General features: G+C 41.4%; 1 long non-coding RNA gene across 1 annotated transcript; it reads right to left on the reverse strand.

Annotated features, from left to right (window-relative positions):
• Positions 1 to 658: 658 nt before the first annotated feature.
• On the reverse strand, positions 659 to 10,498 carry LOC124223017 (uncharacterized). Its single transcript, XR_006884178.2, has 3 exons — positions 10,410 to 10,498; positions 1,265 to 1,599; positions 659 to 846 (listed from the first exon to the last, which is right to left on the reverse strand). It is a non-coding gene; the product is annotated as an uncharacterized lncRNA (long non-coding RNA).
• Positions 10,499 to 18,253: the final 7,755 nt, after the last annotated feature.

Consider the following 18,253-nt stretch of genomic DNA (forward strand, 5'->3'; position numbering starts at 1 on the left):
AGAACTTTTTCAAGTCAATTGCTTCCTGTCGTGTTTGAGCACCCGCGCTTCTGGCTTTCAAACAATTTGACGACTTTGATGTCAAATTCTAATACCCGTGGACCCTAAAATTCAACTTATTGACGAGTCCCGTCAATCACTTTTGTCTTGTATTAAACATAAGTAATTAACATAAAAATATTACGCAACGAAAAATATATGCGGATAGTCATGAATGAAATTACAAAGTATTAAGAAAAAATCTTGAGCTTCCAATCATCTCGAAGAAGCAGTTATTATATAATACCTGCATCTAGAATCAATCGCTGAAATGAGATGCTGAATAACAATTACATGCAAATTTTCAATTTTTGAGGATCTTCATTCATGCGGAGCCTCAAAAATTCCGTTCTCTTGACTTTAAATCGTTTTAAAGAACATATTTGCGGGGACGTTTTCTACGGACGATTTTCGCCTGTTCAATCTCGCTTAATATTGTTAATTCATCTTATAAGGATATACATATATATGTATAACATACATCAATGGACATCTTATTGCCACCTCAAAAATTTTCATCCCTTATTCCACATTCAATGCATGTATAAAACTTCAACAAAACGCGGGAATATTATTATTAACTCTTTATAAAAGATTTTCCCGATTACAGATACCAGTCTGGATTTGTTTTCACTACTTCCTCTCTGCTTTTCATTGGTTCTAGTCCAATATTATGAATTCTCTCCGGGAGGTCGGAATCCAACGATGCAAAGCCTTCCTCTCGCCTCAGATTTTCCACAAGGTGGGAAAATTTCATCGTCCGGACAATCCGACGTTCTTCGAAGTATCGACATTCCTGCAGTTCATCTGCTAGAAACATGCCGAACTGTATTTGTGGCCGTGAAATTTCCACGGTTAAAGTAACACCGGTCAACACGAATATTGAGTCTGGGTTCTGGATGTCAATTTTTGATTTCTTTCACGTAAATAATAAAAGGCAAAAAGAAGGTGGGTAAGTTTTCTTCAAATCCGAAAAGTTGTTCCGGTTTCTACAAAAGCAAACTTTGTATGATAAAACTGTTTTTTTCTTTTATCAGTTGCTCAAAATTTGACCGCCAGAACTGAGACTCAAAAATCCTGTTGACCGGTGATATTTATCAACGTAAAAAGGACAAAAGCCAACTTTCCAAGTGATAAATAAAGATATTGGTTATTATTCGATGTATGGAATAAGAATTTATTTATTTAAATGTAAACTCGAAAGAATACAATTTTTTTTGTTTACCTGTTTAACGGATAGCTTATTGCTGCATGGGGATTTCATCGTCCCTGGCTGCAGATATATTTCTCCGTCTAAAGAATAACCAAAAGAAGTTATTCCTCGGACATTCTCAAGCATTTCTCGCGGGATTTAAATCCTGGAGAGTCCGAGGCGAGTCTTGGACGAATATTAACACTTAAATCATGCCGTTCGCTTGATTGCTGCGTCTATACCGCAGAGTACGGGAGGGTTTAATTATGCGTACAGAAACTTGTTACGTTAATTTCCCCAGGTGACCAACTCGTCCGTCTTTTTCCTTCTCTCCTCCTTTTTGTCGCTCTTGCCTTCTCGATTTTACACTGTAAATTGTGGTAAATATGGTATAATAATTTGGCAAAATTTTATCGAAAATTCACGGAGTAAGCTTTAACCGTAGGAAATTTTACGCGTGAATATTGATCCGAGGATGGTACGAGCATCGGATAATCAAGATGGCAGTCAAGAAGGTTTCATTAATATATTAGGCGATTATTTTGATTTACGTTGAATTTAACGACTCATCGTGAGTATACGAATGGCAGGAAAAGGGCGAGGGGGACGGTGCGACACCGCGACGGTGGGTTTAAAGCCGAAAATACGTGATCGAACAGTCTATTAATCACACAGAAGTGTCGGAAAGCCCAAAAAACGTTGGCACAAAATAAACGAAAAGTCGAATTCCGTCAAGACTCGCCGCAACATCTGCCTATGACATCACTCCTGAATATTGATTTTCATCAGCCTTGACGTTATTGTGCACGTTGATCCCACGTCTCGATGAAATTTCCTCGCCGTTTTCCTTCTTTCGTGACGAAATGTGAAACCGAGAGCTTACCACTCTACCTCCCTGGCCCCAAAGAATGGGCGAATCGTTAACGTGGGACGACGAATCCGACAATAATCGGGCATCGTGATCCCTTGATCAGTAGCCATGTTTGCCCGCAGCAACCGGAGGAGAGATCTACAATGGTACGATAAGATCCGCAACCGTGCCGGCTTATTTACCCCAGAGGTAGCTGTTACGGTGCCTAAAACGACTAGACGAGATTTGGAGATGAGTAATTGAGTCGGCGAGGATCCGGTGAGATAAGCAAATCGGTTTTGCTTGTAGATCGAGAGAAGGAATCCCACGCGTTCGCAAATATCAATGTCTGAATTTGATGAATATTTTTATTAAAATTTTATTCATCCCTCGTCGAAACCCGCTGCAATTATCCCAATCTCACCGAAATTCGCCAAATTTTCCGATTTTTTAGACAGATTTCCCCTGGACGGGGAAAATCCAAATGGGCATCGCTGGGATTTTCGTCGGTTAGATAATTCCCGCGAGTATTTTACCGAGTGTGAATACGTGTATTATGTCGGATATTATTATTATACCTGGTCATAATTAGCGTATTCGAAGGCTACAATTGTCGGCTGTATCCAGCGGGCATCTCTATATTTATACCGATTCGGACGTGTATTAAAATACCGTACTATTCTGGACGTTCGGAAACACTCGCCGGCTGATTAATCCGCGCGAAAAATTACGCAACGCCAATTGGTCGTGGCTAAATTTCTTTCAGCCCACTTTGTCCGCCAGTGTTTTTAAGCGTGATGCGCGGGCTGCTCTTTTGTCGTTAGGATGTTAGAAACGGTGTCTGCAAATGGGCCTCGCTAAAAAACAAGGCACACGGATACACCGTCAAACAAACAGCGTTTGCAAATCCAATTATCCATCCGATATGAATACCGTCAATGACACCCGCTTCAGGCTTTCTCATTTTTCAAAGACACGGCTCCGGCGTTTTGCAGCCGGGCCTGAATTAGGCGCTCCTTGACACCCGAACGAAAAGCTCGACTGGATTTGGATCTCTCTAGAAAGTTATAACCGCGTCGATGATGCTAAAATTTGCCGAGAAAAGGCGCCTCTTTTTGTCCAAGGAATCTCGATTGTTTTCACTACATCACCTGCAGTACCATAAATATCCAGACATTTTCCCTCGACGAATGTCTTTTTACGTCTCGTTGGATTTCAATCCTCGCCTTTTTGCCCGGTGAATAATTAATTAACGGGGGTGTTTCGCCGAGCGGCGTCTTAGACTTGCTTTTAATCTCTTGGAATTACCATTCTGCCTTATCACTCAACTCACCGAATGATTATACCCGCTTCGCTATCGGACCGGAATATTTATTTCACGTCGAATCTACTTCTGCTCGTATATCGTTATTCCGCTTCACGCTTCCGTAAGCTGTCCTTTATTTACGGAATTGTTTGTTTATTACTCGGTGCTAGATCGCTAGACTCTCTTCTCTTCCAACGCACCAAGTGAACTGTTCAACCGTCTTTCGGTTAGAAAATTTGATCAAATACTCGCTCTTCCGCTTGGTAGATTTTATTCTCAAATTTTCGCCTTCCCGTTTATACATGTTCACGGCAATTTTCACGTATTCAGAAAATCAAATCGGAGAATTCGTCGGCTGGTTAGAGCAAATGAAAGTTTCTCGAATTATTTCACATGCAAGGTTTGAACGACGTGAAAAAAAATATATATATATATATATATATATTGACATTTATTCACTGTATATGAATTTTAGTTGCGACAGAAATTTGAATTTTTATACTTCGCACCGAAACCGCAGATGAAGAAAATGTCAAGGATTTGTCTCTCGAAAACACACGTGGCACTTTCGATAAAGAAATTCTAAACGCAAGAAGAACCTTATAAATCATCTCGGCTCACGAGTCCTTCTTGAGTACAAATTTATCCAGGGATGGTATTGCTTTTTTCTTAGATGAAACGGAGAGGCCACATGCCTACAATATCGTGCCCTCAAAAGATCCCGGTGTTCCGCCTCTATTGCTTCCTGAAGCCTTTCTTGCGCACACTGTGTGCTTTGGCCGTAATAGTATCGATCTGCAACTTTATTCGATAAGATAAATTGGATTTCGGCGGTCAGAATTGACGTTGCCCGAAACTCGCGGTGACTTCATCGGATTTGATGAATAAAAAATTTCTCCGCAACCTTTGTTCTGCTAAACCAGATGACTAGAATCGTGTTCCAGCGAGATTTGAAATCGAATAAAGGATTACGCGTGCCGGAATCTCTGGAGAATGAAATCCGTATTCTTCCTGAATCCGGTAAGAAAATGTTTTGGGTTCAGCAAAAATTTCCAATATCGCCCGCCTCGGTTGACTCGTCGTTTTATCGTTTGGCAATGGCATTGAATAAATGGCGAGTTTTCTTTTCATCGCGAACAATCTTACCGTAAGATAAATAAAAGGCAAGAGAGAAAGAAGAATAAGGAGACTAAAAGAAGCAGCAATGGTGGACATTTCGGGAAGCGGAATGATTTAGCGAATTTTTTCGCCTCGAAAGGTTCATTGAAAGTAAAATTGTCTATATACTTTTCGCTCGGCGATGTTCTGAGAGTATTTTTCTGGCAAAAAGGAGAGAACCTGAATACTACACTTCGAGTTCGCCTTATGTAAACTCCTTCACGTCATCTTTTCCTCAAGCATGCCGGGCGACGATTTGTTGCCGTTAAGTTGCGTGGGACGGAGAAAAAGCGATACGGCCCGAAAGTTATATCTTTGAATTGGCAAACGATAGCGGTTCAAATTTCGTTATATACTTCGATGCCCGTCATAAATATTTCTTCAAAGACCGGTATAGCATAAAACGTCGTGTTGTGTTAACGGAAGAATTTCATATCACGTAACGATTAGTTAACGAGTAGCTGGGATGACGCGTAACAACTTCGTCGAGGATTATAATAGCCCAACTTTCTCACTTACAATCCGAGAAATTTCCCATCGGCAATAATTTTGTTTGGGCCCGATGTGTTGAGTTCTGATTATGAGCGCAGAACTTGTGGGAAATACGAAAGAATACGACATACGTATTAAGGTGCGATACGCTGTCGGAATTTTTCAAAAATGGATTTTATTTTTCAATTTCATTTTCGCAAGGTAAATATATTCAAGTATTTACACGGAAAATTTCGATTCCATCCGACAAATACTCTCCAAGTTACGCGTACATTTTCATAGACGCCCCGAAGCGCTTGAAAGCGCTTTTGAAACTTACAACGCGTTATTCTGAAAACTATATTTTCAAAGTCGGTCAGCAAGGTTTCTCGGAAACGGCTGAATCGTTCAGTCTCAAATTTTTACTCAAGCGTTATTAATACAATTTTCAGTCCTAAATGGAAGGTTTCTTCTCGCCGGTAAATATTTTTAATTTCATAAATAAATTAAGGCGAAAATTTTCATGGAAAATTACATTTTTTTTCTAACAAGCCTCCGTTTTGTTAAAAATGAATATTTTGCTTATTCCTTCGTTTGAAGACCAGATAATACCTTATATTGACTAAATCTTTTTTGTTTTCTCATTTGCCATGATCCAGTCCGGACATATCTTGCTCACTGAAAGATGCCTTTTTTTAGCAGTGCTCCCAGAGATCGGCTATAGTAGCTTTAAAAATCATTATTTTTTTAAATAAATAATATCATAGTGAAGTTCAATGCTACCCCAATATGTATATAAATTTTTATATCAGTAAATTGAAATGTCCTTTCACGAAAATCCACGAAAAATCATTTTTTTCGATCTCCGGATAATCCCTTAAGGATCGACGAAAAAAGGAGTCAATAAATGGATTGACGGACGAATGATTGAGAAAGTACGTGTACAAATATAAACATTGGTCCTAATGGCAAAGGTCCTTAATTTTCAGGCTGCTTTTTTCGACTCTCATATCACTTTCACTCTTTGCATTTTGTAGCAAGAACCGTGCATGAGGCACGTTCCAATTCGAACGTCGGGTGTGTTTCAGAGACGGATGAAAGTGATGTGCGAAAAGATTGGGGACACGCTAAAAGCTTGAATCGACAAAGATTGATCCCGCTGAGTGAGTAGCGTTAGGCGTTGGTGAAGGCCGGATGATGACGCGTCTGCGATACGTGCGAACCAAAGTTTGTCGCACGCCTGTCGGAAGACGAAAGAAAATAATGAAAAAAGAAGGAGTGGCGAACGGATGGATGAAAAAACGTGTTTGGAATAAAAGCCCGGCTGCAGACGACGACAAATGGCGCAAGGAACTTGAATTTGCAAAGTCAATTAGACATGAATATTAGATTAAGGAGCTATTCAATCTTCCAACTCACTCCCACTTTAAATCTTGCATCGCGAAGCCAGGATCATCGCACTGATATTTTTAATAATTTAAATCGAGTCGTACAAAGTGACGGGGATCGTGAAATTGGCGAAATTTATGGTTGCACTATCACCGATTTAACACTACATTATCAGGTAACTGCACGAGTGTGAATTTATGCAAATTGACAGCAAATTTTATCGATAATAATCTTCCGCAGGAACGGTAAACACCTAACGGCAGAATATTCGCCGAATTTATGATTCCCTGGCCGGGAAAGCACTCAAAGTTTAATTAATCAAAGATCGTCGTCGCTAAGATTATTCTAGTCACCGGATGGAAGGCGTCCGTACAAGCCGTTGGCCGATAATCCAAGGATCGTAAATCTGGCGGAGCAGCTAATTCAATATCGGCTAGAAAATTGACAACGCGGACTTGTCGACTTCGGGGTGACGTAATCATTTCACGAGGTCTAATGCGATTTGAAACACTCTCAGCTGACTGCTACGTCGATTTCGGATCTTTGTATTCCAAGTGGAAAATTCGTTTCTTTCTAATGACTAAAAGAAGCCTGATTTCAAAGATTTTCACTTGATTTCACTTGATTCGATTACGGACGGACCGATTCAAGTGCAGCGATTTCAAAGGTCCACTTCGAGTGCAATTTAAGCGAACATCAATCTCTTCAATAACTTCAGCTATCTTTGGCCAATCCTTACGTTTTACGGCCACTCAATACACTCGAAGTCAAAATTATAATTAGCCGAACGAATGTTTTACGAGATCGGCAGAAGATCGCCAGGCGCGCGATCTTTACCCACACATTCTCGAATATGGAGACTCGCGTTTGCATTTTACATCGAAGAACCGAGAGCCCCGCCATGTTTGACCGGTTGGACTACGAGTCGTCGTCCAGTGGCTAATAAAACGGGAAAAACACGGCGCAACCTGTAACCGCGGGTTTTGATTTATCGCCAGGATGCGATCTCCGCGCAAGAAAGCCGGAGGTCAGTGTCCCTTGGTATAAAATGAAGCTGCAGGGGGAGGGAGAATCGGGTGTCCGAACTCGGCGTGACGCCGCTCCCGGGTTTCGCGGTTAAAAATTCACGAAACGTGGGATCAAACGTGTCGGGAATTGGGAAGAACCGACCGGCTGACTCAGCTGGGAACCGGGATTTCACAGGTCCGTTCCGCGAGGTTACACGTATCAGAAATTTGGACTTCGGTTCCACCCGCATCCGGCATCTGCGCTAATTCGAAGCGCAAGCTTGCCGAATTTATATTTCATCGTTAGCGTTATTTCAGCTAAATAGGATAGTTATCGATGTATTTATTTGTATTCACCGATCATTTTTTTTTTTTTTTTTCTTTTTTTGTTTTTTCAACTCCGGGAAAAATCCTCTTGCAGCTTCGCTTTAACCGGTCCGAAGCGCCTACGCTCGAGTAAATCGAGAAGGCATGCAGTTTACCTGCCTGCCTACCTTATGCCGGAGCAGATTTTTCTTTTTCGCCCGTAATGCGTTTTATTCTTCCGCACGTGTGGCTCCGCGGATTCTGTTAAACGGGGCTCGCAGCGACGGGACGCATTTTCTGCATATCGCAAATCGAGGAATTTTTCCATTCCTACGATCCACGACGATGCCCACGCGGCTTTGGAACTCCGGGCGATCTCAGCACTCGAGGTTCAGGAGGGAAATAAGACTTCGTCGAAGGAGAGTAAACGCAATACAAATCACGTAGGTATGCAAAGGTTTCGTACCGAGACCGATCGGCTTCACCTTTTTTCCGCAGATTCTTCAAACAAAGTATTTGACTTTCTCCTCCTCGTTCGTTTTTTTCTCTCCCTTCTTTGTTCTGCGTGTGCCGAAACGCTTGGGTAAATGTTTTCGCGGAGGCGTTCGCCATTCCTCTCGACTCGTGGATGTGGAGATGCTGCCTCCTGTTGGAGGGTTCGAGATGCTGACGTCATCCCGAAAAAGAGTAAAATCAAGGGTGGATCGGGGAGCGGAGTATGCAAATAAGCGACGACCAGGTATACGTTGCTGCGAAAATAATGAGAAGAACGTATCGTAAATACAGGGGAAAAACAACCTGCAGGAAAAAAGTTACTCCTATGAACATCCCGTCGAGAAACTTGCGCTTATAAGCGAAGAAGGTGAGAGGGCAATATACACGACTTATCCCGCTGCGTCCTGCGGCACGAACGGATTCGATCCTTTCGTGCCCATCGAAGCAGCTTGCATTGCGTTGTTGTTATACCTACGCTTCTTTCTGCGTGAGTCACGTCGGATTGCGATTCAATTTTGCCCCACGATCGGAAGAAATGAAATATTCGCGATCCGTCGCGGAATTCGCGATGAAATTTAACCCTCCTCGAAGAGATTTCTGTATTCAACTCTTTCACGTTTTGTACATCGTATTTTAGAAGATACAAATTTGTTTTCGGGATCAATTGTAAACTGTCAACGATTGGCGATGCGCTGAATGTTTTCGGTGATGCAATTGAAATTGGAAATCAATTGCATTCCGTAACTAGAGACACAAAAAAATATACAATATATACATAATACCCGAGTTAAACTTCATATTATTCATTTATTTCGACCGCGAATTCTGTTTCTCTTTGATTCAACATCGATAGTTTGATTACAATATACAGCGAAATATAAGGTATTTAACAATTTGCTTATATACTAATTTCAATCCGTTGTGTCAACTATGGATTTTCAGATTTGTGGGATATCTTGAAACAGAGTTTGCTTAAGTCAAGTGTTTTCGGTTGTAAAGCCAATCTTAGTCAAAGGCGTTCGATGTTTGCATGGGTCACTCTTAATCACGTTTTGTGTGTTCAACGACTCATAAGACGAGTTTTTCATCTACACACCCACAATATTGGCTGATGTAATTAATTCAACTGCCACCCGATTTTTTTATTTTTTTTTATTTTTTTTTTGGGTTCTCATTTTATTTCGACACCAAAAATCTCTACTGACAGATTCGAAATTAGATTAACCCACAGCCTCTATAGTTCAGGAAAAAGTTCATTATCTGCGGATTTGCATTCGGCTGACTTTGAATTATAAGAAACTAGACGATGCAGACTCATTTTATTCAGTACCCTCATGAGACTGGATTTAATTTAATTTAATGAGATCTATATCCGTCGCATATGGCTCGTTTTTAATCGGTCTTTATTATTGCTTGGAGATAAAATGATGAGAATATTGATTATCGGTGATATGTTCAAGAGAGGCAAACATCCGCAACCTTCAACGTCGAATCGTAATCCGAGCCTGCAATACCTGATTTTTCACATTATGCTGGATGGAAGCTCGTAACGTAGATGGATATCACACTCGAGACTTCGCGGAAATGAATACCTACAGATGGCTTAGCTTCAAGCACGGTGGAATTTTAACAAGGTGATAAATAAAGCTTGCCTTTTTATGCGGTAGCTTATTACACTTTTTCTAGCGTTGGTGTCTCTGAGCAGCGTTAAAAAACGACGCCACGGCACCTAATTAGCGACATTTGTCTGCCCGGAAAAGCCAACGAAAAAAGAAAAGCCGCCTTAGCTAAGGATTTTCAGATTTTACCACATGTCCTGGAAGCCGATTCTTCATATTCCGCACCGTACCGTGTAATAGTAATACACTAACAAGAAAAACATCGTTTGATCCATAAATTATAATACACATATTTTATCGATTGAAATATAGCCTTGTCACGAAAAAATCCACGCATGCAACATTACCCAAACCATAATTCTTCGTTTGTTGAGTAAATATCAAAGCGTGTTTGTTGTAGTTTGAAATAAATTATCAAACGATTTGGCAATTAGGACTCTTGAGTCGAATGCTGGCATCTTGCACTGAAATATCGACTCTCAAACTACGTGTCGATTCAATGAAAGAACTCCACGTCTGCCATCAACATGAGGTAACCACTCACCGTATTTGTTAAATAATTCATTACAAAACTGACCGTGAATATCAGCCGTTGGGTCACTCATCCGTAGTTGAATTTTATTTTGCACTACTCGGCATGTGAACGCATTTAAGATTTAATTTATTCGCACACTTGTTGCTCAAACTCCGCCGTTTCCGCGAAACCTTATCCGTCAATCTGAATACCTTCCGCGGCATGCTGCTAGTAATTAAAATATCTCGACTCGCGGGCAAAGTATCTTACTAACTATATCTGCTTACTTTCAATGTCAGCGGGTGATTTGAATAATGCGGCTAAACTGGTTTAATTGATCGGCACATTTCACCGCGTGCATGTAAAATGGATTTGCACGAGGATCAGTGGGTGTATCTAGCTCCTAAAATATTTGTACAACAAGTTAACGGCCTGAATTTATTAGCTTGCCCAACTCGCTCTCTGCAGCTGTTTACTTCGCGAATGACCGAAATAAACTTCTGCTGTATAGTATCGAATTTGTATACCAGTACATTTTATTGCTGGAGTACGGAGTAAATCCGTAATGACGTAATAAGAATCACCTGTTTCTTTTTTCAATATATTTTATCGATGAGTAACCATCGTCGTATTTTCTAACGCAATAATAAAAAAATAAGATATTTAAAAAAAAGAAGAAAAAAAAAAAAAACACCAGGGAATAAAAAACGGTCGTAAAGTATGAAAGATCCCGTGATAAAATGTTAAATTCCGACCTTCAATTTTTTTAAAAATACTCGCATATAGTAACTATAAAACATTGCACAAGGGGTATTTTTGTGAAAATTTTTTTTCGTCCTAACGACAAGACACTACGTAACCTGTACGCGAGAATTGGCCATCTTTAGTTCTAAATCATTCGATCTGCATAAAAGTGCAATTACAGTGCCAACGTCGAGACGAAATGCGTGGTTTTGGTAATTCTCCAAGCCGCGTTCGATCGAAAATATCACACAACTGATAGAACATGAATATTAATGAAGACTCGTGGAGTTATCCGGTTGGTTGTTTGCGAATGTTGCACGCCATGCCAGAAGAAACTGTACATAAATAATAATAATGACAACAACAACAACAACAACAACAACAACAACAATAATAATAATAATTTAATGATGCAAAAAAACTAACAATTTTTTCTCATCAAAGTCGCGGGACATTTATGACGTACCTACGCAACTGTGACCAACGCGTATCTTGCACAGCGTTCAGAATGTTCGGGTGATCAAATTTCCGTAAATCGTAACGTTACGCAAGTCACATGATGCAGTAAACGGTTTAAAAACCTTCAGGTTTACTGCCCGTTGAAACGTCGCCAATGACTGATGACATAGGGCGTTGACCTCTCTGCACCGTTCAATGTCAAGTCGTGGGTAGTTTGTTAAAATCACACAAGACCTCATCTCCCTTGTCACCCTTGACCCTTGGTTCTCTTCCGCAAAGCTTTTCTTTGTATTCTTTCGTGACGGTGGGTCTGACTTCTCGAGTTTTAAGATGTTTACTCTGAACACGTCACGTTGCAGGGAATGCATCGCAAAGGAACGAAGACGATGACATTCGCTGGGTGAATTTCTCCGCGGGTAAACTCGTGCTTCGATCATAACCGACACCTGTTGCTCGAGCGGTTGCAGCTTCCGACTAACAGGTGAAAATCGTACCTCTCGATGTCATCGTTTCGTCCGGAAACGGTTGATTCGTATTCTGCGGGAGGCGCGTTCGTAAGTTATCGATAAATCACGAAGAAAATCGGAAAGCCTGAAGTCACCGCAACTCATGGAACTTCCAACGCATACGTAGATGAAACGCTTCGATCAGCCACCTTTCAGACAATTATTACGAGCAAATTTCATCTGCAACGTACGAAGCTGCGGCTAAAATTGTGCGCTCAAAGACGAAGACTGTGGTTCCGACGTTTGACCGTCCGACTATGACGAATAGATTCATCTCGTTTATGCACTGTGGGTATACGGACCTGTTACTTTATACCTGTACTTCGGTTGCGGTGAAAATCTTACTTGCGAATTGCGCCTTCCTCACGTTTCGCCTGTTGACATTATGTCCGGCAGTGGAATGCTCGCGTGGCATTGAAAGGCCACTTTAGAAATTGGACACGTTTCGAGGGAACACATGTTCCAACTCCAGTGGCTTCTAAGGTGAGCTGGCGCGCGGTTACTTGTTGAAGCAAACTTTGCCACTGGCGGAACTAGGCACCGTATTTTAGCGAGGCTGCGCTGTCTCCGAAATAAACGGTTCGCAATCAGGGAACGTAATCTTTAAGTTAAATAACAGACGTTGTGTAGCGAGTTTCTCAGAAACGGTTTGAGAAAAAAGAGGACTACGAGTAATTTATGAAGTCCGGAAAAAATACTCCGCAAAGCGATACTTTCTTGTGACATTCTTGCATTTTGAATGGCCGATAGAATGAACTTGGAAAGAACGAATAAAACATGTTTTACTAACTTCGTTGACGCTGATTCTAAATGAATTTACCACTCTTTTAAAATCATGCCAGTCATTTTTTCTATCCAATTAATTTTCACTAATCAGTTGATATAATTACGCTCGCGGATAGATTATGTCCCGTCAAATATGGACAGTTTATGTGGCAATCAAGTAGGTATAACATTCATTCGGGATATCCGTGCACCAATCTTGACAAGTTCACCGGCTTTCTCTTGTCGTCAAGAGTGGGGAAAGAACCTTAGCAATTAAAATCAATAAATCTCGGAAACTCCGAAGGCGTTTTGGCTTTGGTTATTTCGTTGGAGCGATAACGATTGTCGACACGGAAACCTTGAAGATGAATATCTTGGCACAAAAGAAAGTCACCGCAGTCCAAAATTTCGTTCGATGAACAAGGTCTGATACCGTATCTAAATTTGTTTTCATAATTTAGTTCAGGTAGGCGTATACGTACATCCATTTTCCAGATTAGGCTTGAGTTTGTAATTTAACTCGTTACAATGTTGCGCAACTTGTCAATTGCGATTGTTCACGATACAGCGAGTTAGCCCACGTCTAGGAATTTGAGACTTAGTTGCGTTGTATGGAAGTTAATTAATTCACACAGTTCTGCGATTAGTAGATTACTTCAAGACTAGGTATTAAGTCTTGTGTTCAGGTGGCGTAAATTTAACGAAACTCATAACACAAAAGATCGTTTTATGTAGCGATTAAATCGTTTGCAGTAATTCTGTATCTATGCTGTCTATCTATCTAACTAAAAGTGTAAGATTCAAGATAGGTAAAAATGAATTTAAATGAATGTTGGTAGTGGCGGAGAATACTCGGTTATTCGACTTCTTTCATTGTTCTTTTCATCACTAAACCTACAGACGAAATGCAGATCTGGTTCTCAAAAGATGTTGAAAATAAACATTCTACCGGGTGTCATAAGTTTGGGCTAGTTTTTTTGTTAAATCTTTTACACCACTAGCCATCGGCAGAGTACATACGGAAACTGTCAAGTCATAGCATTTATGAAAGCGATGCACTTCCGCGAAAAGAAATAGAATTGTTATCAACTTGTGTTTTGAGTAAACGAAGCATTTTGTACGTCATGACTATCACTTTCACCTTGAGTCAAATTAAGTTATAATGACTTTAAGAGTGAGCGTCTCGTAAGTCCGATACAGTTGATAGATAATTGTAATTTCAAAGACAGCGACAGATTCCTGCGATAATTACTTTACGCATAGTTGAAAAAATGAATTCCAGGCACGCCAGTCCCAAAGAAAAAAAAAAATGCACAGTGTACCGAAATTCGATTCAGCATGTACGAAATTCGGTCGAAACATGCAACCTGTAAGGATATATCGGTCGTAAAAATAATTACGACTCGACTTACAGGCCAACTTTCTAGCGAATGCCCGCAAGCTGCTGTCATTTTCCATTTTCGGCCAACTCGCGCATTGAAATTCGTTCAAGCTACAAGCTTCTGGGAATTTCAACGGAACTCAGGTGAATCAGTCTGAGTTTTAAGGCCATGCCATTCGTATCGTCCAGACTTGTACCTTTGCTCGTGATCTTACCAAGACCCTTCACAATATGTTAACGGCGTAGAACCAGCCACACACTGTCCACTGAATGTTAAACAGCGGCTACAGACTTCGTTAAAAATTTACATTTTGCGCTCTTTACCGCGGCTCTACACCCGGTTTCCACGATAAAATCTCCCTCCGTGAACAACACGCTAATAGGTATTAGTATTGATGGACAATAACTACTTTCCGACTCTCGTCCAAGGTGTTGTTCGGTGTGATTTCCGATGGCGTATCTTGTACGGAAAAATTCCGCCGGGTCATTTTCTTTTGGGTATAATTAACGGTTGGTTGTTGACTCGAAGGGATGATCCATTGATACGTGATTCCAGAATTTGGTAGTCCGTGAAATGTCCAGAAAGTTTTTAACGAGTAGAAGAAATCAACAGATGTTGTACTTGACTACGACTGGTTTAATTTTTGGGGTTATCTCAAGTCTTGGGGAAAAAATTCTCTTCGTCTGTGTTTCCCGGATGTCGAGGGGCGTCTGGAGCGTTGGCCTCTTTACCCAGACGCTTGGCACACGAGTTAAGGTAAGGTACACGCATACCCAGCATGGCACCGAGATGATTTCGCAGTCCACGTTCGACGAGAGGCGAGGAGGTTTTTCACCGTCTCATTCACCGGTGGATAGAATTATGCTGCGTGCTTGCTCTTGACTAAGTGTGCATACAGAAGGATTCGTTAGAGGCTGAGTAATTTCGCGTCACAGAACCACGCGCAAAAGTTGACAACGAGAATTAGTCTTAGATTTCAGTATTTCAATTTGATTATCAATAGCACTGAAAAAACTAATTATTGGACCATGCTCGCGGTCCGTTGAAAGGAGAATAATTTTCCTGTGGAGTAACGTTGTTTCTCAATTTTCATAATTGCTATACGCGTACTTGAGGGACGTATTTTTTTAGCGAGATCATACTTTGATGTCAACTTCCTCGAACCACTGCTTTGAACTTTGATGGTCATTTTTTCTGAAGTTCTTGGAAATGATCAGGAAACTTACATAATTTGACTATTGGGTGATGTCCTTCCGTTTCAAACAAGAAATCATCCATTGCTTACTCTGCGATTGAAAATGGAGATGAAAGATTTAGTGAAATTCGAATGAAAATTAAAATCAAATAAAAACTATTCACGAGTTCAAAACAGTTCTCCTTGCCACGTTTGGTCCGCAAGTTGAGCTCACTCGTGGCGTAACGATGATGAGATTAACGATGATCCGAAGGGCGAGGAACGTTTTTGTCTCTAAATTTGATAGTTCCTTATCCCGAATACCGGTATTTAGGAATTTGGTGAGAAATAACTTCACACGTGATTACGTAAGTGAAAGCGGACGAGAATAGAACTTCACGTATCGTAGCCGAGTGCATCGGCGTGGCGAACGCCAGCAGCGCTGCCCACGGATGGTAATCCCGTTTTTTTATACGTATTTTTGTATCTTCTCGCTTTCTTTCAGGGTCGTAGAAAGGCCCTCGAAAGGAATTCGTCGGTCTGCCTGGTTCTTTTTTTCTAACTCGCTTCGAACATTCTCGGCCCATCCTTCGGCCGGCCGATTGAAGAGCCGGTTCTGCTCGTTACGAGGTTGCGATTTTCGCAGTCCAACGAGCAGTCGGAGCAATTATATTGGCGGAGGCTTTTTATCAGTCTCGATCTTTGGACAAACGGCTTGTCATTGCGCGTTTTATTTTTCTGGATGCAGGGGACGGGTTACTCGAGCATCGATATTGCAGTTGTCCTTTCAGTTAACTGGACGTATTTTATATCTGATATTAAATTTGATCGAGTCAGCGACGTGCAAATGACGATGCTTCGGTTTGGTAAATCGGATATGAACGCGGGCAAAGCCGCATCTTAAGGCACTTTCGATATGGGGAAAGAATTGACTTATCTTGACCATTGATCAAAGTTCGAGGAAATTAATCTCGCGACTTATCCTGATCCATTTAACCCGAGGATAAATTGCGAACTGATTGTGAGTTGAGCAGTAATTACGGAGTTCCTCTGCACAGCCCCGAGCTTTTGTCGTTACGAATTTCGTCATCAACTGGAAAAAAACTCGATCTATACGCAGAGGTGATTAACTCTAACTTCGAGCTTATTAACATAGGGTGCAACGAAATTATCACACCGACAGCATACGACGATAAATTTCATCCCTTGATCCGTAAAGGCATAAAAATTGATCAAGGTTATTCCAGTCCAACTTTGAGACCGACGATATTAAAAAACGAAAAGTAATTCGTCGAATTTCGGTACAGGCAATTAACGATTGTGCGGGTGTGTTTGCGAAACGATTTTGAAACCGATCGCCTCTAGCGTGCGAGTATCTAATAATTTAAATCTCAGCAATAAATAGTCGGACAAGTTAAGCCGCCTGGGTTTATTATATTCGAATATCGGAGAGCTGGTATCAGTGTCACATTGGCGAGGTCGTTTGTTGAAAGAGAAGTTTAGAATCGCGTAAATTAACCGATTCATTAGCCGTCGACGAAGTCTTCGGGTCAAGCACACGTTTCAAAGTAGCATTAAACTTCGGAAGATAAAAGAAAGAGACACGGGTAAGCCGTATTGTGGTGATATAAAATAAGTATCGGCCTTTTGAACGACCTTCGATTTGGGTATTTGTCTTAAGCGTTGTAATACATGTATGAGCATCGTAAACTCGGAGAAGACATGCAAAACCTTCGGCGTAAGAGGAGGCGAGATACTATCCCATTATTGGTAATATTCGAGTGGAATTCCGAGTTTATGGCTGTCATTATTCCCGCATTATTTATCGTATTTTGTCCCCGTTATTATAACACTCGCGGTATGCTATCGAGACTAAACGTCGGTTGAGCAACCAGGACGATATATTTACCAGTTATTAAGAACATCAAAAGGCACACGAACCTCGGCTGGACGCAGAGTCCTCAAATTTAACGCGGCACCTTTGCCTACACCATTCAATTCAATCGTTCCCCATAACGGCCTCAGTACCAACCGCAAGGAATTATTGCGTGGGTTATCCCAACATGAGAAACCCGTTGTGCGTCCGCATGGCAATTGTGCAATTGATCAACCGGCGACTTCTTTGTCGTCCGAAATACAAGGTATCGCTTTCACGCACTGTAACAGACCAGGTATAAGTGAAACGAGTGCAGAAGTCGATCTGGTCCGAGTACAGTGTAAATTTGTCGGAAAATCATTACAACTAACTTTTCCGAGAAGGCTTCTTCCAGACTCTGAAATTCATTGTTATACCTTAGAGTGGGTCAAGGTTGAATCGCGGTGAGGTCGGTTCAGACGACTGCCTCGCAATCGGTTACTCGCACGAGGAACCAATGCGAAAGATAGATGATTACACCGTGCAGGTAAATTGACGATAAATTACAAACGGCGGGTATTCGACATAATTCTACGATACGTTGCATATAATTGCGTCGACAAGTGACTCGGAGTCAAGTGATTGAATCAACAACCGTACATCGAACTTGCTTCCAAATTACGGTATTGTTATAATTGAATCTTGCGTCAGGCGAAGAATTTTCTAACGTCTCTTTCCGCATGTTCGGTTGGATTTTGGACCGTGTCGATCGGCTTGTCACGGAGGAATGCTGCACCGGCGGTATTCTTGCCAACGACATTCGGCTTCTTCGGTAACAGAGACGAGGTTGAGAGTGGCGCCGAGGAGAAGAGACGGCCAACAGTCGTGTGGACATGATGGACCATTTCCCTCCCCGATCCTTCGCCCGTCCCGGAATCACCGCGATGATGGTACTGCCAACCGTGTTGGTCCGTGATCCCCACCCTGTGACCCATAAAAGCCTCAATTCGCAAGCAGCATCT

This window comes from Neodiprion pinetum, chromosome 1, assembly GCF_021155775.2.
Source record: "Neodiprion pinetum isolate iyNeoPine1 chromosome 1, iyNeoPine1.2, whole genome shotgun sequence".
Taxonomy (NCBI): domain Eukaryota; kingdom Metazoa; phylum Arthropoda; class Insecta; order Hymenoptera; family Diprionidae; genus Neodiprion; species Neodiprion pinetum.